Source organism: Bemisia tabaci, chromosome 2 (assembly GCF_918797505.1).
Source record: "Bemisia tabaci chromosome 2, PGI_BMITA_v3".
In the NCBI taxonomy this organism is placed as follows: domain Eukaryota; kingdom Metazoa; phylum Arthropoda; class Insecta; order Hemiptera; family Aleyrodidae; genus Bemisia; species Bemisia tabaci.
In genome coordinates, this window is record NC_092794.1 from 78,750,837 (window position 1) to 78,776,437 (window position 25,601).

The 25,601-nt window shown below is 39.7% G+C and overlaps 1 long non-coding RNA gene across 2 annotated transcripts; it reads left to right on the forward strand.

The window, feature by feature from the left end:
• Positions 1–6,172: 6,172 nt before the first annotated feature.
• Positions 6,173–24,844, forward strand: LOC140223891 (uncharacterized). 2 transcript variants are annotated; one of them, XR_011899193.1, is made up of 2 exons: positions 6,173–6,551; positions 6,815–7,873. It is a non-coding gene; the product is annotated as an uncharacterized lncRNA (long non-coding RNA). The 2 variants fall into 2 exon arrangements; XR_011899192.1 differs by lacking the exon at positions 6,815–7,873 and adding an exon at positions 24,445–24,844 and having other exon boundaries at positions 6,190–6,551.
• Positions 24,845–25,601: the final 757 nt, after the last annotated feature.

The following is a 25,601-nucleotide window of genomic DNA, read 5'->3' on the forward strand; positions in this document are numbered from 1 at the left end:
TTGACTTAAGAGTCCTGGTTGCTTAAAAGCGGCGACAAGAAACATGCTTCTTGGATCTAGCATCCGAAAGTTGTTGAACCAAGAAACCTGGTTTCTTAATTTAAAATTCCATCGTTTCTTGGATCAAGATTTCTGTTTTCTTAGATCAGGATTTCCAAAAATTGATCAGGAGCGCACTCTACTTGTGAAGAGTACATGTTTTCTGTTCACACATCATCAACTATTTAGTGATTTATTCAGTACATACAAGTATTACACAAGTTAATTAGAGAGACAAGGAGACATATATTAGACAATTTGACTTACCAATGGAGAGATGTTGCGGCGTAAAATCTCGAGCGGACCTGTGGAGATTCGAACCCACGGCGCGCGGCGACTGGATTCACAGCCGAGCGCTCTACCAACTGAACTATAGCTGCTGATGAAGAGTGAGGTCGAAATATCCCTACAAACCCTTCTAGGAGCGACTAGTAGTTATGCAGCTTGTTCTTCGTCCTTACTACTTCATTCAGAGCACTTAAACCTTTTCGAAACTAAAACTTTCTAAGTTTCATCCGTAAAGTTATTTTTCAGCCCTCGTATTTTGTCCTTTAAAATACCTAGAAAGTATGAATTATATAAAGCTACTGTACCGAGATTTCAACAGGTTCAATCCTGTCGCGTGACGTCACAGCATTATAGATGAAATTTCAGGTTTTAGGGGGTATTTATCGACGAATTTTCTTGAAACTCTCTGACCGGGGGTACTTTTCGACGGGAAACTCGAATTTTTGGTCAGCTTTTCAAAATTTCAAAATCCATGATGGCGGCCGTGGCCTAAAATGCTAAGTCGGCTCCTGTTCGCTCGATTTTCGTGAAATTCGGTATCCGTGGGTACTTTACGACGGGAAACTCGTATTTTTGGTCAGATTTTCAAAATTTCAAAATCCAAGATGGCGGCCGTGGCCTAAAATGCTAAGTCGGCTCCTGTTCGCTCGATTTTCGTGAAACTCGCTTTCCGGGGGTACTTTTCGACGGGAAACTCGAATTTTTGGTCAGATTTTCAAAATTTCAAAATCCAAGATGGCGGCCGTGGCCTAAAATGCTAAGTCAGCTCCTGTTCGCTCGATTTTCGTGAAACTTGGTATCCGGGGATACTTTTCGACGAGAAGCTCGAATGTTTGGTCAGATTTTCAAAATTTCAAAATCCAAAATGGCGGCCGTGGCCTAAAATGCTAAGTCAGCTCCTGTTCGCTCGATTTTCGTGTAACTCGGTATTCGGGGGTATTTTTCAAAGGGGAACTCGAATTTCAGGTTAGATTTTCAAAATTTCAAAATCCAAGATGGCGGCCGTGGCCAAAGATAACATTTTCGCCACTATTCATCACTTCGTTCTCACAGTAATTCTTTAAATGTGGACTCATACATCTTAAGTTAAGAAAAGCTGAACTATTAAACCGAACCCTCCTCCCCTCCAAGTGATTATTTACGAAACGTAAAGGGTTGATTCAAGAAATCTGAAAGCTTGATTCAAGAAACCTGAAAACTTCATTCAAGAACCCTGAGGCTCTTGGAAGGAGTTAAGAGTTAATCTTGAGTTAAGATTCAGAACTCTTCTTTTAAGAAACCAAGTTTCTTGCATTTAGAGCCCGGGTGCTGGCATCTTAATCCAAGAGTCCGTTTTCTTAACTCAAGTGTCAAGTCTCTTGGTTCAATGCAAAATCCGCTTGGATCAAGAGAAAAATTTCCAAGAGTGCACAAAATCTTATTTTAAGATTTCATTTTTTTTTCCAGTGGTTTCCGCATGAGTGCCACTATAACTTTGAGGTAGCCTTGCCGCGAGTGCCATTATCGCGCCAATGACTTTAGCCGGTAACGTTGCGCGGACGTTTCCACGAAAATGCCGATGCATCGATTGCCCTTTGCCCCTGGCGCGTAAAGGTTGCCGTAACGTTAGATATAAAAGGGTTCTGAGAAACTTTGCCACGGTAACCTTACGTTAGCCTTGATTGGAGAAACACTTCAAAAGGGACTCCGCAGTAACTTTACCGTAACCTTTTGACGGAAAGCAAGACGGGAATGCTTACCGGTGAATCGTTGCAGAACCCTTTCTCCAGAAAGGCAGCGGCGAGCATTTAGCCGGTAACGTTGCGTCGACGTTTCCGAAGGATGTTCCATACAATGGTTGCCCTTTGCCCTTGGCGCGTCAAGGTTGCCGTAAGGTAAGGTAGCAAAGGGTTAGCGGAAACACTGTCATGGAACGCTTACATCAACGTTAAATTGGAAATGCTTGTAATTAGGTGTTCATGGTAAGGCTTCCATAACCCTATGACGGAAAGGTTTGCTAATTTAATTTCGCGGAAAGGTTACGGTAACGTTTCCTTAAAAGCTCTTCAGCAATTACTTCTGCGTCAAGGTTAAGGAAACCATTCTGTAAGCTTGTCGCGAAATGGTGGGTCTTCCACACATTTCGCGAGAACGTTGCGGAAAGGTTTCGTCAACCTATTTGCGGCAACGCTATCGCGGATGGTATGCGGCAAGGTTCATGACAACGTTGCCGTAAGGCTAGGTTCTATATGGGGATAAAAGTCCCACGTGATATGTGAAGAGTATTCAAAGGGAAGGGATGAAATGTTCAAAAGGTAACGTCCAAACTTGCCAAGTTGTAGAGGCTCTAGGCACAAATTGGTCAAGGTGCCGCTAAGTAATGACTAAATGAATTTTTTATTGTTATTAATTACGGAAAAGAGGAAAGGAGAATCAGGCCGAATGCCAAAATTTGAAAAATGTAGGGTGGTGTAGATTGGGTGTAGGTGTAGGAGCCGAACCATCTTCGAGATTACGGGCGGCGAGCGGCAACCTGATTGGCTACGAAGATTGCCGAGCACAGCCGAAGGCCTACTCGCCGCTTGGTAGGTGTTGACGGCGGTTTGACAAACAGCAGTTTTTGGTGAAATGTGGTCCGGAATATCTGGGCCAATCTGTTCACTCCCCGGTAGGAGTTTTCATGAACATAACCTTATAACGTGATGATTCTGAAATAGTAGTAAACTTTTCAGTACAGGGTTATACACCCAAAGACATGTGCATTCGAAAATAGCAAGTAGATTTTCCTTGATTCATAATGTTAACGCCAAAAGAAATCAGAAATTAAATATTTAAAATGTGCAAAAACTTCCCTCAAAATAAATGACCTGTTATCATGTATCATGTAATTACCGTTGTCAACAAACTGAAGATGCACAGCATAGAAATAAAGTACCTATAGAGAGCTAACACCATACACAAACAAATGTTTCCCCGAGACAACCATAGGAGCGCTAGCGTCGCTTTGTTCACTGTGCCCCGGTGGTAGGTAAATGAAAGTCGTGCCTATGAAGTGAATGATTGTATTTTAATTAATCGTCATTTATCGCAAATAAGTAGATAATTAACGAAATTTTCTAATCGTAAACACGTTAGGATGGGGAGAGGCGCACAAACTGTGAAAAGCCCAAAAATGAATGCCACACTATGTTTTGCAAATAAAATGGATTCTAATGTTACTGCACGTTCGTGCAATATAGTCACTGCCACGTCCCTGCAATGTAGACACTGCAACGTTCCTGCAACGAGCGACGTGGACACTGAAACGTTCCTGTAAACGTTGTCGCCTGGTTGTCGCTGACAACGTTTACACGGGAACGTTCCGGAAACGGTACTTAATACACGGACATCCAGGTAGAATTACACGTTCCGGTACACGTTGCTTTCCACGTGGAAGATTTCACGAGAAACGTGGAATTCTACGTTGTTGTCAACGTTGAAATTGTTATCTGGGGCGTTTTAGAATTTGTTTTCCCCAATAGTATCTTTTCGCGTTAATTTCTCCATAAACAGAACCATTTGAAGGTTCCCCACTTTAAATTTCCAAAAACTCAAAATTAAGGACCACCCTAATATCGACTGGAACGCGGAAAATTGTTGGAAAGTGCGATTATATGACCATGAAATACGGCCATTGATTAACTTTTCCATCCTACAAAAATGAGGCTTTACTGTTATCATTCTCCTTTTTTGCTTCCTTTGCGATGCATAATATTTATTCTGCTGTTTTCAGAAAGGTTCCGAATTTGAATGTGTTGCAGCAACGTCATGAAAGGCGTATTCGTTTACCCTGCGCGCTAGGAGCGTGGGCCGCCCTACGCACCACTTTTTTTCTGTCTCTCTCTAATTTGGTACGTGGGCTCCACGACCTGTGGATCTGATGCACCTGTTTTTGAGGGGGGTGAATGCGTGGAGTCCATGCACCATGGAGAGGTCGTACCGTAATCTCAAATGTCGTGCATTATGCTTGCGGAGCCAATGTCGAGGTCGGCCGATCAACCGTCTGAACTTGAATTCGTCTGCCGGACAAAAACTAAGTTATGTACCCTAACTATACGTGCGTACAATAGAAAGGTTAGGGAACGACGTCAAAGCACTTTCCAGGAGCCAAAAAAGGGCTTTTTTGTTCGATTTCATCGCAAGAAAGAGCCATTTTCGGGGTCTGCTGATCGACCGCATGGACTTTAATTCGTCTGCGGGGCTAAAATTGAGTTAATATGTACTAAAACTATACGTTCGCACAATATGGAGGTTAGGAAAGAACGTCAAAGTACTTTTCAGGAGCCGAAAAGTGGCTCTTCTGTGCGATTTAGAACACTTTTTTTTTCGTTTTTCGAGGGGCGCAGCGGCCAGACGCACCACTTTTGAAGTCTGATATTGCCCAATCCGTTACTGGGGAGGTCAGAACTATGTTTCCACAAAGTTTCAAGCGTGACGGAGAAGTGGCGCCAAAAATGCAGCTGGCTCTTAGACTACTAGGCCACGCCCATTTAATCACAACCGGAGGACGAAAATTGGTTTTGATGGCTCATTTCGTAAACTGTTCACGGATTTCGTCAACATTTAATGAACGAAAAGTTGCTTAAAGACCTCTCCGTTTTTGATGACAGTTTGGGATTAAATTTGGCATCCAAGAGTTTTTTTTAGGACGAAAAAAACGATTCTGGCATTCGTTTTCCGGAAAATTTCATTCTTCTCAAAATGGCGGCGGTCAATATGGCAACCTAGAGCAGGAGGAGAATATTTAGGCTGCTTATCGGTGGATTTGTACGAAATTTGATATCCGGGGGTATTTCGGCACGAGAAAATCGAACCTTTCATTCGGTCATTGAAATTCTGAATAATTTCTAAATAGCGGCAAACAATTTGAAAAGAAACAAATTTTCCGGAGAACTAATGCCAGAATTTTTTTTTCGTCCCGAAAAATCCTCGGATGCCAAGTTTCATCCCAATCCGTCAACAAACGGATATGTCAAATTTCCGTTATTTTGAATTACGACGAGCCGCCATTTTGTCAAAAATCAAGATATTGGCCTGCGGTTAGCGCCAATTTTTTTTTTTTTTTTTAAATTATTCTCTTTCGATTGATGAGTCACAAAGGAGAGTTTATACTTGGAAAAAAAAGTTGGAGTTCGAAGCCCGTCCCGCGGGGGGAGGTCGAAAATTTTGAGGGACCCCAAAAGGAGGTTACATTGATCCACGAACATCCCTAAAATTTCGTTTCAAAAAATTAATTCAGTCAAATTTTTTTGGGGGTGCAAGGGATTTTTGGGACACCCTGTATGACACACTAATGTTATTCATAAAATAAATTTATTTTTTGAGCGGTTCTATTACTGTCACAGACCTCAGCGGATAAGAATTAATTTTGTTTTAACAAAAAAATGGTATTATGAATCACCAAAATGTAAAATAAACGTATAAAATACTAACATACTTCAGGTTTTCATTTACAAACCCCCCAACAATGCAAAAATCATCCATAATTTCCTAGTTTTAAAGCAGCAAGAACATGATAGATTCAAGTTCGACACCACCAGGTTTATGGAACTATAGCTGATCTATGTATAAGTAGATCACGCATTTTATCACCGAAACACAGTGCAGTGTCCAATGGAAATAAGTCAAATTTTCGAACATATAAAATGAAATAAGTAATGAGATATACGAAAAATGGGGACATTTGTGGTATTATTTTCAATGTTAGTTTACTGATTTTGCATCGAATTGGCGTGAGGGGAGGTGATGAGATTTAAGCTCCGCGCGCGGTGACTAGAGTCCCTTTATACTGAGAGTCAAGACAATAGTTTGAAACCATTTCTGACTATTGGTTACCGTATTTTAGGCCTCCACAGTGTCACAAACGGGAATAAAGATTACATTTTCACCAATTGCAAAGATTATAATCTGGAATGGACCAGGGAATTACGGGTTCGGCAAGGAACAAACGGAATGAGAGGAGGAACGGAGAAAGGCATTTGAGAATGGGCCGATCAAAGATTACGAAAAACGTTCAATTTCTGTAATCTTTATTCCCGTTTGTGACATCCATGAGCCGAATTGTCTTGACTCTCAGTATAAAGGGACTCTAGCGGTGACCGGTATAGCCGATGACGCACAAGTGTTTGTGATAGCAGTGCTCAAGGCTGATTGACACGGTATACCAAATGTCCGGTTGGTGATAAAAATGACTACAAACACTCCTGGTAAGTTATTTAATTAAGATTTAATCGTAAAAATTATTTTTTCAACTTCTAAACATTACTTTTGAGCACGTTTTTCGATGGTACTCTAATTTAATATTCTTCCCTCTTACTTAAACTTTAAAGACGTTTTTAAGAAAAACCTAAAATAATCAATTTTCTGGACAAGTGATAATGATTGCAAATTTCCTGTAGATTCTGAATTTTCAAGTCCCATCTGCGTCTGGCTGCGAATAATAAAGTTATATCGTTTTTTCTGTCTCAAGGTCTTGCTCTGCAAAACTCTGATTAGTCCAGGCGCCTGGTAAGTCTACCTGGAATTTTGGGCACACAGCGATTTTTTTTGGCTTACTTTATGTTTTTGGGGTCGCTGAATCCGAATCTGAAGTTTCCTACCGCGTGCCTGGTGAGTATTTTCCGCCATTTTGAAAAAATGGACTAAAAAGGCATTTTTTCGCAGTTTTTTTGATATAGCGGCTACGCATGAGAAAAAGTCCCGGTTTTAGTTAATGTATTGAATACCTGACATAATTTGGAAGAAAATTGTATATGAATATGCTAAGTTTGCTCAAAAATTGAGGAACCTCGGATTTCGGAACTTTGGAACGCTTCGGAACTTGGCTGACCGCGGCGAGCCGGATCGCGCAATGACGGGTGCGCCGCGAAAACGTGAATGGGCGCGATGTTCACGATGCTGTATCTTCCTCAATTTTTAGGCAAACCTATAGCATATGTATACACCATTTTCTTCCAAATTATGTCAGCTATTCAAAACATTAACTAAATCTGGGACTTTTTCTCATGCGTAGCCGCTATATCAAAAAAACCGCAAGAAAAGGCCTTTTTAGGCCATTTTTTCAAAATGACGGAAAATACTCACCAGATACGCGGTTGGAAACTTCAGATTCGGATTCAGCGACCCAAAATACATAAAGTAGGTCAAAAAAATCGCTGTGTACCCGAAATTCCAGGTAGCCCATTTTTAGCTACCAGGCGCCTGGACTAGATCTCTTCGACTTGTGGACACGGGCATCGAAAAAGGAGTGCGTTACAACAAGAATTGAGGGGAAACTCCGAGAACTGTTCGCAAGCAAACGTGTCTCAGACAAAAATTTGACAAAATGTCTTGAATTTTTTATGGATTTTTTGTATTTTTTATGGATTCTTTGTATTTTTATGGATTTCTTGTTTTTATCTTTCTTTTTCCTCTTGTCTCTTGTGAAGTTTAATTTTGCTGTAAATTTTCGGTGATTTTTTACTGTGCTGAATTTTTTATTTTTAGAAATGCCTTTTCCTTTTTATTAAAGACTTGTAATATGATCAAATCCAAGTGTTCGTCCTTTTTCTCATGCTGATCCTCGGAAACCTCATTATTTTATAGTGTATATTTGAATTTTTCAGCTTTCATTTCACGCAGCATTAAAATTCGGAATGAAAGAAAGGATAGACCTTAGTTTTGTTAGGCCCAGAGTTAAAAAATATAATATGCATCGTTAGCATCTGTAAGTATACAGTCGATTTTTGGAGCGAGCTTGCGTGAATCTATACATTTTAATCCTTGAATTATTGTAAAAAAAATGTTTTTTCCAGGCGCGTTGGCAACACTGTATTTAAAATGGAGGTGTTATGAGAGGGCCAGCTATACCCTTGTAAGCCTTATTTGTTGTGATTTCAGGTTGGTTTTCTCTCTTTTACCCACACAAATGATGTACTCATGTCATTAAAACAAGTGGAAAAATAACGGCACATTTGGCAAAATTTGGCAAAACCGTATTCAATCATTTGGGAAATTTTGGAAACTTTGACTTTAACACAAGCAAAAGCATGATGAATACTTAACACTGTCAAAATTTCATTGAATTCGATGCATTATTCGATCAGATATGAATTATTTCCCATCCGCCCTTAAGGACACTGCACTGTGCGAAAAATCATTAGCCTGAACCATAGTGAGTGCCAGTTGGTAGAAGGTATCAATCCTCGATCAACTTAAAGCCAGTTACTTCCCAACCCTCTAAAAATATTAGTAAGTACCAAGAAGCAAATCAGCGCATTAAGAACTTCGAACTGACTTGGGGTGAAAATCCGTCTGTTTGTACGCAAAATCTCGCAACGTTTTATGCTATGCGCTTAAAGAGGTTGTTCCAAAAACGCCGATTTTGGCCCCCCCCCCCCCGGATTTTGCCCAAACTTTGCTCAGGTGTTGTACAAAGTGTTCTCGATGCTTGGGCAAAATCTCAGCCCCTTGGATAATTAGGGGGGAGGGGCAGGGGGGCAAAGTTGCAATTTTTTCCAAACTTTAAAACTCGATATCTCGCAAACGGTTTGGGTATAAGTGTTGCGGTTTGGGCTAAAAAAACGTTAAAAAACATTCTCTACAAGAATATTAATGCTGTTTGCACGGTTTCGTAATTTAATGTACCGTAATATGGGGTGAATAGGGACAGTTTTTTTACACAAATGCACGTCTGTGGCCTACTGATTTCGAGAATTCCGTGTTTTTTTTAACAGGAAGTTGTGAACTTTCCAGTCCTTTACTTTCCCCAAAATCGTGATGATACGAAAATTTTAACTATTTTAAATTGTTTTCTTTACCTACTAGCTGTCCCTATTCATTCTCCACTGGGGTGAATAGGGACACCAGCAGATTTCAATGTAAATAAAGCGTTGTTCCCATTCTCTTATCCGGAGAGTGAATGGAGACATTACCTGAGTTTTGAAAAAAGTGAAATTCGAATCTGAATCGGAAAAACATGTCATCGGAAATAAATAAAAAAACATGTCTTTAATTAACAAAAATTAAATAGTAAGAAGCAAACATATGACAATTGTCTTTTACGCCCTGATCATTGTGAGATACATATGAAAGATAAATTCCTCAATTTAACCAGGGCAGTATTCAAAAGTCTCAGAATATGAAATAGGTACATAAAAGTATTCCAAAGGATGTGATAAGAGGCGAAAAATGTCGAAGAAAGCCCCTCCCCAGTGCCTGAATCTATGATAGACTCCCAACTGCTCGTTTTTTGGAGAAAAATATTTTTTATACCACCTACATATCGAGCAAATTTCATCATTTTTGGTGATGAGCAAGGTACCTTATGATGTCAAAATGTGATAACATAAAAAAAAAACTTTTCTTCAATTCGTGATCCACTTGCATGGTACGTTATCAGCTTGTTTTACCGCTTTTTTTCAAGGTCTGGTTTTGAGGCTATGTTGGCATTTTATGCAATCACTAAACAACACCGATTTCACCAGTTATTTAAAGAGGATGCCAAACTATGCATTTTCGAAAAAAAAGAGTTCTGTAGGTGCCAAACATACTGAGTCATGACTAAAAAACGGAAAAAAATCAAAATTGTCCCTATTCACCCGCCTTTCCCCATTCACCCCATATTATGGGTAGGTACTCATAAATCGATTTTTCCGATTTTGAAGGTTCGACTTTTTTTCGTTTTTCGTCTCTCCTCTCCAGGCGATCGTTGCTACGTGAATAAAAACCTGTTGATGTGATTTTCCATGGAATTTTGCATCGACCATATCTTGCTTGACCTTGAGGAAACGATTCGTTCTTGAGTTATAGCGATTTTTCTGCGCGTTCCCGGTTACGCGCGGGCGGCATATCGGCGGCGCTCCATCTCGCGCGGGCGAGGCAGAGGTCGTTTCACCGCTAGGGCCTTACATTCATGCTGTAGGCTGTAATTATCAATATTTTCTCCACTCCCCACCCTTCCCGTCCAATAAATATTTTTTATACTTCATTTTACGGGGTGTCCCAGATCACCCGCAGCAGGTCTATTTGTCGGTTGGTTTAGGTAGTACGAAGTGGGGGACCGCGAGGTTGAATAGGGAATCAACTCCTAGGGACCTTAATTTCATGGTCCCGAGCCCCCGCTCTCTTTGGGGGGGGGGGGGAGGTAAAGGGGGGGGGGGGGTTCACGATCCTATAACTCGGAGTTCCCAATAGAATTGTATTAAAATTAAGAATTACGGAAAATTTCACGTGAGGTTGACCCCTAAAAATCCAAAATCGGTCCCTTTTAGGCCCAAAAATTATCCCTTAAAGAGGAGGAGAGTGCCGCCTCCATAATTTCCTCGGTGTTCGCAAAATTGACGTAGATTCTATGGAAATAGATGGCACCTTCGGAAATCGGCTCCAAGGAATCCAATTCTCTTGCTCCCCGATTCCTCCTCGCCCTCCTTAGGGGTAATCGGGGGGGGGGGGGGGCACAAGTTCAAAAGTCAGGGCTTCCTTTCGAATCGCGAATTGATGGCATCCAAATTGAAAAGTGCAACAAATTTAGTCTGTAATTGACACCTGGGAGTTTAAATCGACCCAGTCGATGCCCAAAAATATTCCCCTGAGGAGGGGACCGGTGTCCCCTCCATAAATTGCTCATTAGTCGGAAAACTGACGTAAATTCTGCGGAAAAAGATGGTAGGTATGCTAGTGAATTTGCATCAAAGAATCCGAACCCCCCCCCCCCCCCCATATTTTTTGAAGAGAGGTCAAGGGAGCGCTGGAGACCATGAATTTCGGATTCCTTGTTGTCAATTCGCTAGCATACCATCCGTCAGTTTTGCGACCAATGAGCAATTTTTGAGGGGTCACCGGCCCCCTCCTCAGGAGGATGCATGTTTTTGGGCATTGACTGGGTCGATTTAAATTTCCAGGTGTCGGTTAAAGTCTAAATTTGTTGAACTTTTTAATTTGGATGCCACATGCCATCAATTTGTAATTTGAAAGGGAACCCTGACTTTTGGAATTTCGCTCACCATTTATCCCTAAGGGAGGCTAGGGGGACTCAGGGATCCTGAAAATTGTATTCCTTGAGGTCGATACCTAAGATGCCATCTTTTTCCGGAAAATCTACATCAATTTTGCGACCAAAAGGTAATTAAGAAGGGGGTACGGTCCTTTTTAAATGATGATAATTGGGCATAAAAAGGCCCGATTTGCGATTTGTAGGGGTCAATTTCAGGTGAAATTCTTCGTACTTTTCACTTTTTACGCAATCGAATCGCAATTCTGTCGGAAACTCCGACTTAGGATCGTGACCCCTCCTTTCCCCCCTAGGGAGGGGGGGGGGGGGGGACCATGAAATTCGGATTCCTTGAGGTCGATTCCCTACCCCCCTGCTAAAAATGGTGAGTACAAAAGAGTAGAAAATCAAAGTCATATGAGTAGAATTTCAATTCAAATGAATAGAATTTCAACTCATATGAATAAAATTTCAACTTATATCAATAGAATTTAACTCATATGAGTAGAATTTCTCTATTCACTTTTCGCCGACTCATATGACCAGATACCAACTCATATGACTAGAGATTTCAACTCACATGAGCTCAGCGTTAAATCTACCGTGTCCGATATCTCAGAAAATAGTCACCGCATCAAAAAAATTATAAGAACAAAATATTCTTCTTTTTCAAATTAACATATGATATCGGAATCTCCTGGTCAAAAACAACACTTTTGAAAAATGAAAAAAATTTAATTCATATGAGTTGAACTTTTCTACTCTTATGAGTAGAATATTCTAGTGATAAGAGTAGGATTTCTACTCATATAAGTAGGAAGTTCTACTCATATGCGTCGGCGAATTCTGAATAGCCTACTCATCATTTTTAGCAGGGCCAGCCCGCGGTCCCTGACTTTTTACGACCTAAACCAACCGAGAAAAAGGCCTGGTACGGGTGGTCTGAGACACCCTGTAAGTATACATGCACGTATTTCTGCCTTTTAAGATTTTCCAATTTTTGAACAGTTTTATCTTTCTTTTGTTGAAAGATATTTTAGTCGAACTTCTTGCATTTTATAGAACCTCATCAGAGTTACGATTTGGCGAAAAAATGTATTTAAAAAATACCAAATACACATTTGTAAGTATGGGTCCTGACAAATTTTGGCTCTTTTTTGCAAATGCTAGGTAATTGTATTTTAAACATATTAGATACCTACTACCTTTAGATAAAAGTATAATACTGTATAAAGTACCTAAGTATTTAATATGGTACCCCTAGGATAGGTACATAAGTACGTGATATTAGTATTTCGTCTACCATAGGCTTTTTTTTTTTTTTTTTTTTTTTTTTTGGAAAAAGAAAAAAGATGCACGGTTTACACAACACTGCAGTTGCGCAGGTTCCGTCTGCTGAATTAGATCCAGTTGAGAGGAACTAAATTTTCACAAAACAACTCCGTTTTTAAATAAAAAGAGAACATCGGTATCAAATGCGAGTTTTTCTCCCAAAAAATTGTCTTGAATATTACTGATTTTTTTGGTTTAGAATGATTCCTTCAGGCTCATAAGCAGGGGTTATCACCCCTTTTTCAGACTAAAAATTCAAAATCTGACTAGTTCTTTAACTTGATCGATACGCTGTATCGCTCGCCAGTTCGCCCACGCCAGTACCTTTAAATAACTCCAGAAAACGCCAGATGCTCGTTCAGAGAAATTGCTACGGGGCATGGATTGAACGTACACCTGCGACAGTCGCATAGGCTCCATTATTTATAGTGTGTTTTTGCCTTTCTCGGGTCAAAATTACAGACATTTTTATGGGCGTCAAAATATCATTGGAAAAGTAAACTCTAATTTCCGCGGAAAAAAGCAAGGGGGCATAGATTATCCGACAGTTTCCAATTAGTCAAATAGGTTCAGCAATTTAAGTTAGATTCCGGATAATTCCTCCCCCTCCCCCAAGACTGGTACGTCATGTTTTTGCCTTGTGAGTGACTTTCTTCGCGACGAATATAGCGTTTGCGGCACGTTTCAAGGCTTCATTGTTGGCTAAATGGTCAGAGTTTGAGTCGACTTAGGTTACGGGATGGAACAAAATTTTTGAAATTTTAAATCTTATTAGGACGCATTTCCAACAATATCTGCGAGAAAATCATGATTTAGTATTTTTCTTCACTAAATACTTTCGAACTGTTGTATTCGACATATTCGGAACATTTTTTAAATTTTACCTAGATTTTGACATACTCCGTGGCTACCGTGACACAAATGTTAAAAAATATTAATTGAAAGAGCATGGTATTTTCATTTAAAACTCCACATTAAACAAGATCAATTTCCTCGACGTGGATTTTTTCCACCTTCCAGAATTTCTGGAGGGGGCAGGGGGTAGATTATGCTATTTTCGATGCTGGGGAGGCCAGGTCCCTCTACCCCCTTTTCCTACGCCCATGGCGAGGGGGAGGGGAACATCAAAAAGGTTTTTGAAAGTCTTTGAACAATGGCACACTCTGGTGGAGCTCCACCAAAAGATTAATTGGTGTCATCTTGATAATTATCTGATGAAGGGTTTTACGTTTAATTTTCGGAGAACTCAAAAAAACACATTTCAGATTATTTTTTTACAACAGAATGTATTAACAATATTTATACAAACACATTTTTTCATTAGGTACAAGTTGCCAACTTGAAACAGGCCGCCCTTTCAAAATGAAAAAAAATGCAATAAAATAAGATTCAAAATGCATTTACAAGATAACACCTAATGATTGGAAACTGATTCTTCATTGTAATTTTTTGTCCATTAGCATAACTAACCTTATGTTGGTGAGGAAGATTTGGAGGATCCAGCAATTTTTATTAAAAAGAAATAAAATATAACGCTTATTATCAGATACAGGGAATGAAGCTCATAAAAAATGTAAAGCTCGACTGTGCACTTGAAATAGAAATCTTTCTACTGACTTTACGTGTTCCAAAACAGATGGACACTAAATACAATTCAAGAAGAGAAACATGAATTGTCTCTAAATAAATCAAACTATTCATATACGAGAGAGATTAAGATTGAAAGAAAATAACTTGTTTCATGACTAACTTTTTTAAACCCTGGGGGGGGGGGGGGGGGGGATATAAGGCAAAAAAAGAAAAACCTTGTTTATGAAACTTTGTTAGCAATAAGAAACTTTTGTTCATTGCAGCAGCTAAATAGATACTCAATTACGTGGGTTTTATTGAATGTACAACAGGTAGTGTATTGATGAGAAAAGTATGAACTTAGATTGCAGCAGCTTTCATTTCTATGCGGAGAGTGTTGATTTACACTAAAAATTTTTATACAGGGTGGCCCAGACCTACCGTACCAGTTCTTTTTTTCGGTTAATTTGGGTCGTCCGAAGTCCAGGATCGCGGGGATGAATAGGGAATCGACCCCAAGGAATCCGAATTTCATGGTCCCAGAGCCCCCCTGGCGCCCCTTGGGGGTAAAAGGGGGGTCCGTACTTCAAAAGTTAGGGTTTGTGTCAAAATTTTGAAATTATTTCATCGGCAGGGCCGGATTTAGCTTTTTGCCGCCCCTGGGCAAGCTACATTTTGCCGCCCCTGGGTCTGCAATATTTCGCCACTATATTGTCAACAGTATCCCCTCCTCCCCCTACCCCTCTCCGCACTCCTAACTTCCCACGCCATCTCATCTTCCCCCCCCCCCCTCGTGCGCCGCCTGGGCGCGTGCGCGTAGCTGCTTCAAAATGCGCCGCGAATATATAAAATGGAATGGATGGATGAGACAAAAATAAAATGTAGACGAAGTTGAAGCTAGTGTAGCTCAATGTATTAGTTGCAATGTATTTTCGGAAGATCAGGTTAAAAAGTTTTTCTCCGGGTTTTCAGTTTAGCAAAGCTGTCAACCAGAGCATCAACGTCTAAATTGATTATCAAGTCTGCCTCGATGTTTAAAATTGCCGTGTTGTTTAGTATCACTCCAACGAACGATCATCCTAGCGCTCAAGGCCGGACCTAAGGGGCGGCAGCTTTGCCGCTCCCGTCAAGCGTCAACTCCCTTCCTTCATACATTTTGCCGCTCATTTTTTCACTTCGCTCCGTCTCTGTCTCCATTTTTTCCTTTTTTCTCGCTTTAACTTTCAATTAATCCAGTGCCAAAATTTGCCGCCCTCAAAATTTGCCGCTATGGGCAAGTGCCCCAGTGCCCTATAGGTAAATCCGGCCCTGATTCATCGGAATCAGAACGTACGGAAATTTTTATCTTGAATCGACACCAAGAAATCCTAAATCGGCCCATCCGTGTCCAAAATACCGACCCCTAAAGGTGGGGGACAGAGCCCCCTTTCAAAAAATTTAAAGTCGTTAAATTGACGTGGAGACTCGGGAAAAATGTGCATTCATGGATAATCGGAATCCAAAGGAAGGAGTCCAAATTTGAGGGTCCCATTGTCCTCAGAGACTTTTCTGATGGGGCACAGGGGTAACCTCTACACCGGTTAAATTTAAAAGTTCAGAGTCCCCCGTGCCCCATCAGATAAGTCTCTGAGGACAACGGGACCCTTAAATTTGAATTCCTTCCTTTGGATTCCGATTACCCATGAATACACATTTTTTCCGAGTCTCCACGTCAATTTAACGAACTTGAATTTTTTTGAAAGGGGGCTCTGTCCCCCACCTTTAGGAGTCGGTATTTTGGACACGGATGGGCCGATTTAGGATTTCTTGGTGTCGATTCGAGATAAAAATTTCCGTACGTTCTGATTCCGATGAAATAATTTCAAAATTTTGATACAAACCCTAACTTTTGAAGTACGGACCCCCCTTTTACCCCCAAGGGCCGCCAGGGGGCTCTGAGACCATGAAATTCGGATTCCTTGGGGTCGATTCCCTATTCATCTCTGCGATCCTGGACTTCGTACGACCCAAATTAACCGAAAAAAAGGCTTGGTACGGTAGGTCTGGGCCACCCTGAAGATAGTAGACACGAAGTACTAAGTAAATATTTTTCCTTATCTACCATTTAACTTGAGATTATTTCAAGCAAAATATTATTTTTTCAAAACAACAAAATATCGTATCAGATTTGACTATTAGCCCTGTTCTAACTGCAAGAGGCATTTGAACAATTAAGCTTGAAAGGGTAAATTACGAAGTCCAACAACAGAAAAGCAAACAATGTCAAAAGTAATAGAACAGAATAATCTGATTGAAACAGGACTTTAACTAAAACTTCTTGAAAAAGATGAGCACCTTACTTAAGTAAAAAAGGTTGACCCCAGTTCAGTATTCGGGGGGGGGGGGGGCGGCTGCTGATCAAGTATTTTTGTACTTAATGACAACTTAAACTTTGTAGCCTACTTCATTTTGCAAATGAGGTTGAAAGAGACAAACTTTTTTTTCCTGATTCTCTCAAATTTTAAAACATGTTTTGACTTTTTTATGGTTTTATTTGGAAAAATTATTGCTTTTATTCTTGTTTAATCTAAAACCTCCATAAAACTCGTATATTATAGTTATCCAGTAGGACATCAATGGTGAAACGACAGAAATGCGAATTTCGGTTTCCAGATATGGAGACTTCCTGTTGTACTTCATTTTCTACATGGAAAACTATTAAACGCCATTTCTTAAAAACTTCGAGGATTTTTCTTCTTTTTAAGAAGAATCTTCTTTGAAAAGGAGGGGTATCGATAAGGGCCTTTTTTGGCCCTCCCTAGAATCTGGACATTAATGTGGGTTTTCCAAGTTGACTCATTGTAGTTTACGGATACAATCATGATTTGATCCATAGGCCACTGGATACGTGTTAAACGGTTACCTGAACATACGTCTGCAGGCGCATTTTAGCGAAAATGCGTGTTTTCCTATCACTCCGAGGCGTTTTTGACACCAAGCACATCGTCAAACTAGAACGAGCTTTTGATATGTTATCAAGGAAGCTTTAGGAGACATTTTAACCCTGGTTTAGTTTTAGTTAGATGTTGCGCACATAGTTAAAAAAAACTTTTTCAAAAGTCAACTTCTCAGGGATATCCGCCAAAATCTTAGGGAAACACGTCTCTCCAACTGTATGCATGCTACATATATGTATTATCGAGGGCAGTTATCGAGCCTTGTTAAACTCTTACAAGGAGATTATCTTTAATTGTAGCCAAAAAAACCCCTAACGACGTAATTCCCTGAGATTTTTGCGGATGTCCCTTAAAAGTCGAATTTTGAAAAAGTTTTTTAACTATGAGCACATCATCTAACTAAAACCAAACCAAGGTTAAAATGTGTCTTAAAGCCTCCTTGATAACATACTAAAAGCTCGTTCTGGTTAGACGATGCGCTCGGTGTCAAAAAAGCCTCGGAGTGTTAGAAAAACACGCATTTTCGCTAAAATGCGCCTGCAGACGTATGTGTAGGCAACCGTTTGACACGTATCCAGTGGCCTATGGACCAAATCATGATTATTTCCGTAAACTACATTGAGTCAATTTGGAAAACCCACATAAGTTTCCAGATTCTAGGGGGGCCAAAAAAGCCCCTTGGGGATGGGGAAGGCACTTATCGATACCCCTCCTTTCAAGCCATACCTAATATTGATTCAGTCTTTAAAAATAAAATAAGAGCAAAGATTTAAAATCTCTGCAACCGAGGTACGCATTTTTGCTGTTTCACCACAGGGGCGTACTGGGACCCTTAAAGGGGCGCAGGACAGACACTTTGAGGGCGCCGCCACAGGGGAAGGAGGGGTCTGGTGGGGAGTCCGGGGGTCCTCACCCGGAAAATTTTGAAAAACAAACCTTTTTAGACGCAGTTTTAAGCCATTCTGAAGAAAAAATAAATGAAAAATGGTTTCGCATATTCAAGTCACTTTACGTGGTTTTAAATGAGGAGAATTGTACCACAAGATCTCAGCACCACCTTCGGTGCACCAACTTGCCTTGTTCCCTTACGCACTTGTCCGGAAAGGGGATCCCTGTCTCTAAATAAGAAAGCATGCTCTCTTTTAACAAGAAGGCGCCCTCTAACATCTTCATTGTTACATGATTATTATTATTTTTTTTTTTCATTTTCTGGAAAGCAGTGGGGCAACAGGGCGCCAGGGCGGGAGAGCGCACCGGGACATGTCCCGGTGTGCCAGTACGCTCCTGTTTCACCATAGACATTTCTTTTCATTGATTAAAATTGCGTACCTTTCAGTTCCTCCAGAGACATCCTCTTTGTGAGAAAATAGTACATATCAGGCCCATAGAAATTAATTATTGCACACCATTAATAAGATTCTATAATTAAGTTGTCAATACTTCTCAGTTCACATGGACATACTTGATAAGAAAAAAAATGGTTTGCTCCACACAACGCATCCTATGAGTGATAACTTTCTGTGTAATATTCCCCGAGCTGCTTTTTTTGCTGCATGCTGTTAAGTCATAAAGGTCCTGTAAATGAATATGATGATTTCAAAGCACTAAAGATGAGATGAGGTGGGCGCAGTTTGAAAAATATTTGAGGTAACAGCCTAACAGAAGTGACAATAGATTATTCAAAAATCATATTGAGATTCTCACCACACAGTAAAAATTTTGAAAGACTAAACTACTTTCTTAAACTTCTAACTTAAAATTTATGATGTTATAGGTAAACGGATGACCTTGAGGTCATATAATTCTGTCCTTTACTCGCCACGGCATTACTTTACACATAGATTTATAACACACCCCCCCTTTCCCCCTAGATTTTTCTTATTTTTGGAATTTCATAAAAGCATACAACGGACAATATTTTGTGATATTTTAGCCTGCTAAATTAACCTGAATAGGGGGCGGGGGTTCATAGTTGAACATCCTGTGAATCTTTTTGCCTTAAAACTTTTGAACAAATCAAAATGTTGATACAAAGTTTGGACAGGAAACTTTTTAATATGCTTTCAAACGAGGACATTTCGCAACCATATCAAAATATCTCAACTTCCCGCGCAAATTGCCGGTTCGCCGCGATTTCTCACAATAACGCGGAGAAGGTTGGTAATATCGTTTAATTGTTTCTCCCTACAATGATAGAGCATATTTTTTCATTTTAAGGGCAACGTAACTCCTCGTGAGGGGAGGGGGCCCCCAGAGTACCCACCCAAAAAAAACCCGTCAAGATTGGCCGCCTCCTTGAAGAAAGGTAATGTGGAAAAATAGACGGCAAAATGGAAACAAATAGTGTTTGTTCAGAGAGTACATCTATGTGACCTCTCGTGGGAGGTGAAGGGGGGAAGGGCCACACCTTCTTCCCCTTCCCCCCCAAAAAAAAATAATCACGAAAAAAGTTGAATGAACGCGAAAAATTCCCTTTAAAAGGCGACCACTAATATAATTTAACCAAGGGGATGGAGTGTCTGGCATCATAGGCCCCCAGCCATCCTTAAAAAAGGGAGGGTAATCTAGAAGCAGTATTGATATATTGGGAGGAACAGGGAAACTCAGCTGCAGGAGGAGAATTTTAAGATTTGAAGGCACATGCGATCACGCCGAAGTCCGAGGACGTTGAGCTACTGTTTCGTTTTTTGGGAATTACTAAACCAGAGGAGAGTATATTCCCAATTGATGGATTGGCACACTTTTATATTTATGTCAATATTACGGAAGCGTTTGGAGTATAAGCTCAAAGCGTGTAGGAACTTTTGTAAAATTATTTTATCATTCATTTCGTTACCGACACATACCACAATGTATCTATGAAAAACACTAAGCGATTAAGTAGGGCATTGGAGGATACTTTCATGATTAAATGACCCTCAACCAAAATTCCCTTAATTGGAAAATTTGCCTAGCAACGTTATGAACAAGATACAATTTATGGACTCCTCTTAACTGAATGGACTCAAAACAAACATGCCCGATATTTTCACAGAAAAAAAGTGTGTTCAACGCATGGAGAAGAGAGTACCTTGCTTACTTCCAGTACGGCGTAAAAGTTGACTTTACCTTGCAAATTCAATTAAAATCGAACCAAAAAGAAGCAGACAAGTGAATAATTTTGCATTGTTTCGACAACAATCTTCATAAATATTCCTCCATCGGCTTTCGTTCTACAGATATATATGCTCCTTCTTCGATATGCCCATGACATTAAATAAACTTTGCTTCTTGTGTTACAGAGTGTCAACCATCAAAGAGTAATTAATATTAACTCTGTTGCAAGTACGTTAGGATCTGATACGTGTCATGATTTACAGGCGTTTTCAGACCTAGTAGCAAGATTCACTTTCCCCTTTCCTAACGAACGTATCAGAAATTAATAACGGTTACATAAGCACCATTTTAACTACAGTTTATATATTATTATATAAACTAACACAATATTGTGTATATTAGGTTTTATATAAAATGCTCACGAAAATAATTATTCATATTTTCAGAAGATAACGTTTATATAAAATTTACATAATTGAGGAAGGGTTTTTATAAATTTTCTTCATACGCATAGTATCCTTTTGCTTAATTTGCTTATTATAATTGTTATATAAATGATCTGAATGACCTTCACGTAAACCTATCTCATTTTCATCAGTTAAGGATAGCAACTATTCTACATAACGGATGTAAAGTTTTTTAGTTTACATTGTTAATGAGTCTTTTATATATTACTCTATATAATTGTTATATAAAATATTTTTTAAAACACTGTTAAAACTTTCGAGCGCTAGTGTTTGGCGTGTTATGGCAGACAAAATTGTTTGCACGATTTATATATACATAAGCACGGGTGGTTGCAAACACACTCTGTTTTTTTAACACGAGCCACCTATAAAAAATGCGGGTAAAATAAACACTACGGCAGTTTGTTCTAGACACTGCAGTCTGCGTATCTCTTTGAATCGAAAAGTGAGCAAGTTTCTACCACTGGTGTGTTTCGGTGAATCAAAACTTTTCGACCAGGGTGCTCCGGGTATCCACTTGGAGTGTTTAAATAAACACCCTCGACTCTCGGACTGCGTGGGATAGGTATTATTAGAGGTATTAGTGGCTCCGAGACGAGTTATAAGGGGATAATTCGGCGAACCTGCCGAGGAGCTCCGTTACCTCAGTTGGTAGCGTGTCTGGCTCATAACCCTGGCGACGCGGGTTCAAATCTTCACAGGACCACGAAGATTTTACGCTGAATTGGTGAGTCAATTAATTTGTATTTAATATGTGACATGACATGTCTCTTGTGTCTAATTAATCTGTGTAACATCTGAATGCGAAGGTTATATCCGAAAAATAAATGTGTGATGTATCTTCAGAAAACTTGTACACCTCACGACTAGAGGGCACTACCAAGTAAAAAACTTGCACACTTCATAACTAGAGTGCGCTGTTACCACCTAAAAAAACTTGCACACTTCATAACTAGAGTGCGCTACCAACCAGGAAAAATGATGAAAATTCATTTTATACACTATTTGAATTTGGTTATAAACTTTTATATTAAGGGTTACATAAAAAGCTTATTAAAAATGTAAACTTTTAACTAAAAAACTTTACACCCATTATATAAACAATGAATTTTCTTTAGCTTGTGGTTATTTACGGTTTATACTTTTTAAAAAATGTTTATACAATAACTCTGATACTAGGGAGGTTGTGACACAAACATTTCTTTCTTGCAGCATGGCGAAAATCTGTATTGTTAAATCTTGAGGAAAATCAACAGTCTGTTCCAAGTTTCAACTGCCTTGATCAATCTAAAACTGTGTAGAATGATCGCTTACCTAGAGGATCTTGTATGTTGTATATACTATTCTTCAAAAAAAATCTGATTACTATCCTTCAACTGCTACGGTTCGAGCTTTTCTCAGGAATATATGGTGCAACAGCAGCATTAGGGCTCAGTAGCATGGGTTTAAGCTTGCTACATCCTTGTAGAGGCTCACTGGTGAACCATACATAAAAACGAGTAAATCATCAATGCTTCATTAGGAACATTGCTCACATATACTACGTTCACCTTAAAATACCACCAACAAAGGAGCATGGGTGGACATCTCTCCGTAACAGAGCAATGGATATCGACTGAATCTCTTGAAGAATGAGGCCAAAAGCCCTCAATAACTTAAAGAAAGCAGGAGTGAAATCAACTTTTTCAGGGGGGGGGGGGGACTTTGACAGCTATTTAGCACCCCTCCCAGATTAGTGTGAGCCTCTCAGTGACAAGCTCTGAACGTCGCCTTTCAAAGGGGATTTTTCGAGTTCATTCAACTTTTTTCGATATTATTTTTTTTTCTTGGAGGGGGGGGGGAAGAGTGTGCTTCCTCCTCCCTTTCACCTCCCATAAGAGGTCACACAGATGTACTCTCTGAACAAACACTATTTGTTTTCATTTTGCTGTCTATTTTTCCGTTTAACTTTTCTACAAGGAGGCGGCCAATCTTGACGGTTTTTGTAGGGTGGGTACTCTGGGGGACCCCTCACCCCACGAGGAGTAAAACTGCCCCTAAAATGAAAAAAAAAAATGCTAAATCATTGTTGGGAGTAACAATTTTAGGATATTACCAACCTTCTCCGCGTTATTGGCGAGAAATAGTTGCGAAACAGTAATTTGGGAAAATGAGATATTTTAACATAAGCTCCCCCCCCCCCCATTTTGGGATTGCCGCCGGTCATGGCTGAAGTTACTCATAACAGTTTTGGGATAAAATTTCACGAACTTTCAGAATGGTTAGTTGGAGCTTTGCTCTAAAATCAAGCCGTTTCCAGAAAAACGGGAAAATTCGGGGTAAGTCGAAATTCTGAGGGAATATAGGGTTTGGGGGGCTTACCCCCCCCCCCCCCCCCCCCCCCGGATAGGATTCGCTTAAAAAAACATAATTTTATTCTACTAGTCTAGAGCTTCAAGAAAATCACCATTTTACAAATTCTCACCGGGTAGGGAAGGGGGGTGTTGGGTTACCCCATGCTGGCTCACGGTCTAGCAGGACCTCGCCCCTCTCCCTCCTCATATTAATTACGTAAGAGTACTTCATTTATACCGCTTTTTCACGACGAAACTTTATTGACAGAGAAAATTTTTCGATTTTTGCCGCCGTTTTCGAGATAGTTTGAAAATACCCGATTTTTGTTGCTATTTTCCAAAATTTTGGCGGGAGAGCGCAAGTGGCTCCCAGTGGTTTCTAAATAAGGAGGGCCTAAGGTCATTTTAAGACCAAAATCACGTTGGTAGCCAGAAACCGCATATAATCGTGCATTTTTGGGCTAAGCGACCGCACTTATAGACGAAAATTGCCACAACCAGCCACCATTTTTATGCAGCTAGAGCCATTAAGGTGATTCGATGGACGCCATATTTTGTGTCAGAACGACATGCGATATACTGCATCGATTGGCTCCATTTTTTTAGCAACTCAATATTTTTCTCAAATTTTGAGATCGCAATTCTGTCGTCAGGAGACAAAAGAATTCACAAATCAATTTTGACAAACAAATTTAACGTAATAAAGGCGTGGTTTTTTTCGAGGAAAAATATTGCATTCAATACTGATATTGAAACTGCATTCTAATGCGATATTTTTCCTCTAAAAAAATCACGCCTTTATTACGTTAAATTCGTTTGTCAAAATTGATGAGTGAATTTTTTAGTCTCCTGACGACAGAATTCCGATCTCAAAATTCGAGGAAAATTATGAGTAGCTAAAAAAAATGGAGCCAATCGATGCGCTATATTGTGTGTCATTCTGACACAAAATATGGCGTCCCTTGAATCACCCTTACTCTTTATCAACAGTGTCTTATCAATTCAAAAAAAGCAAAGGAAAAAAATAAGTAGGTTAATTTGTTTCTTAATGTTTTGGTTTCATATGCTGTAATGTGTGCCAAAATATGTTCCATAGAGCAAAGGAGAGGGAGAAAACAGAAGCAGTTTAGAATAGCAGCCACTGCAAAAAAAGTTAACATTGAGGAGTGGTGGCAATCGGTACTGAATAATTCAGGAAATTCATGAGTTATGGGTGTCTAAGCTACTTAAACGGCCTTTAAGAATATCATAAGTTCCCCTATTCTGCCGTTCTAAGGAAAAACACGGTATGCGCCAACATTTTTTTTTTTTTTTTGAGTTCGACGTGAAATTATACTAATTGAAGCATGCTCTGTTCAAAGGTGAAGTCAAAAAAGTCTTATCTTTATTGGTTTCAGAGATATGGGGGAGGGCGCCTGCCGTACGTCCCTCATAGAGGCGAGGTTGTGACGATAGACTGCCATACGTCCAGGAAACTCGGGACGCGGGTGGCACTCAAGGCGTTTTTTCCCACGCTTTGCGGACAAACGGCACTTACCCTGTGCAGCCGGACTCATGGCGATGTTGAGACGTCGACCACCCCTACCACCAACCCTTTTATCCGATTTCAGAGTTCCAATTATCCATTCGCTGATTAATTGTGATCAGTTATGCTGTTTATCATCTGCTGGTAGCATGTGATCTGTTTACGGGTAGACACGCATTCTCCTTTCTTTATTATTTGCGTTCAAAATGTTTCTGGGTACAAGTTTTAACCTATTCTTTTCAGAATTAAAAACTTAGGTTTTTCCCGTGAAATTATTACAGAATATTATCTTATGTTTGAAGACGATTAATGGAAAATCGCGAAATGAGGTGATACAAAAATTAGTGACCTTACAGGTAAACTCCGACAGCAGTTCAGATACGCGGTCACAAGTTGGGTTTGCGGTAGCAGCTGTTCTAAACTATAGCCAAAAAACTTCCAAAAAAGCTGCATGTCCCCTCCCTTCTTTTTAACTTAGCGTCTTAAGCTGGTTGAGTGTTTTTTGGAGTTAGCTAAGTAATGAAAAACACCCTAACAATCATTCTGGAAACTAAAAGTAAGAGAAAAAAAGAAAAAAATTCAAGTCAAATTCACAAACCGGAATGATATGTGATGATGCCCTTGTGAAGTAATACTAGTGAGTCTAAGTCGCAACTAAGTTTCAGGATAAAAGATAAAAATAAATGATAAAAAATTTGCAACTTGCTAGTGACCTCTTAAACATCTACTGGCTTTCTGGTAGAAACAGTAAAGAGCTTTATTCTTTAAAAAGTCCTCATAACCTTAAAATATACTTGTACCAGATGAAGGACCAAGTTCAGCAGAAAGATACCACGTCACACAGATTTTGAACTGAGAGAAAGAGTTGTAGTTCTATCCCTCCATAAGATCATTGTTATTGTTTACAGTTGAACCTCTTTTCAAATTCAAAATACTTTTCCTCGACTTTAAACTTCGGGCTGGAGAAAATGTACACTAGTTAGACTCATACCTCCTGTTACTGACTTTTTGTCTGAAATAGGGCTTTTT